The 1301-nt window shown below is 29.9% G+C and overlaps 1 protein-coding gene across 1 annotated transcript in view; it reads right to left on the bottom strand.

Moving 5' to 3' along the window:
• LOC106464808 (ATP synthase subunit gamma, mitochondrial-like) overlaps positions 1-1301 on the bottom strand; it is a 23215-nt gene that overhangs the window by 17740 nt on the left and 4174 nt on the right. The window lies entirely within an intron of this gene.

The raw sequence follows: 1301 nt of genomic DNA, 5'->3' as shown, positions 1-1301 counted from the left end.
AATACATATAATAAGTAATATATATAATAAACTAAATAATATATATATATATATATATATATATATATATATATATATATATATATGTTTTTTATTTCTCACACTATGTACAAAATTAGTGAAGTAATTAGAAATGTGGATTTCAATGATAACGTTTAGAAAAGTATCAAAAATGTTTAAAATCAAACAAGAAACCTATAATATTTTAACCTTATCACATAGTTAATATGGCTAGGGCTCCAAAAATTACTACTAGCTAGCTGAAATTGAGACAAAATTGTCTATTGAAAGGATTCTCACCAATCATGAAAATGTTAGGGTCCTAGTTAACCCGTACTCCCATGTCCCATACACACGAGAAATTTTTAGGACGCATGAGATTTGACACCCCCCCCCCCAAGTACTGAATACAGATTGCTAATCGCCCCATACACAAGGCAAGCATAAGTACTTAGCTTCGAACTTTGTACCATAACAAACTAAACAGCATAGAGTTTGCACACAGCTGTCCACAATCAACTTCTAACAAGTTTCATCAATGACAATAAACTGCACAAAAATAAAGCCATGTGAAAGTACCACATGATTAACCCTTTCATCTTGGGTAGGTCAAAGTGTGCATGTCACAATCTTTTAGAGTTACATTCAAAATTTAATTAAACTATTTTATTATCAATATTTATGAATAAACTCTGCATTGGAACCTAGATGATAAATAAAAGTTTAGTATTTAAGTTCTTACATTTATAAGAAAATATTTTTTAAAAATTCTCAATCTCCCCTAGTATGATAACTGTGACATCTGTCTTCCCTCTTCTCTAAATCTCTTTTTATCACCCTCCAAGAAGTAGGAAATTTAATGTAAATTACTCATTATAACGTTTTCATCATTCAGGCAAAGCATAATTTACGTAGCCTTCAATTTTATTTAGTTGGAGCAATAAAATTGAAAATCAGATCCCTCTTGCCATGCCCATCTGTCACATCCTCTCTTTCACAAATTTCCAATAGTTCTCTCTGACATTTAAGACTAAATTATTTATAACCAATAGAAAGCCAAAGTTTTTCTCTATCAAGTGATGTATTATATTACATTGTTGTATGTACAGAGAATTGTCTGTTTTCCTTCCAGTTCAAACTTCATTCCCACGGGAAACACATTGATAAACTTAGCTGAATTTTTAACGGTCTTTTGTCCACAGTTAGAAAGACAGAAAAATTGTGATAATTATGGAACATTGTTTCTTTTTTTTGCATGTTATTATTATTCTGTGTTCTTTAGTGCATTCTTTAATTAAATA

Source organism: Limulus polyphemus, unplaced genomic scaffold (assembly GCF_000517525.1).
Source record: "Limulus polyphemus unplaced genomic scaffold, Limulus_polyphemus-2.1.2 Scaffold1746, whole genome shotgun sequence".
Lineage (NCBI taxonomy): Eukaryota > Metazoa > Arthropoda > Merostomata > Xiphosura > Limulidae > Limulus > Limulus polyphemus.
Note: the sequence above shows the minus strand (reverse complement) of the source record. Positions and strands in the feature narration are given on the sequence as shown.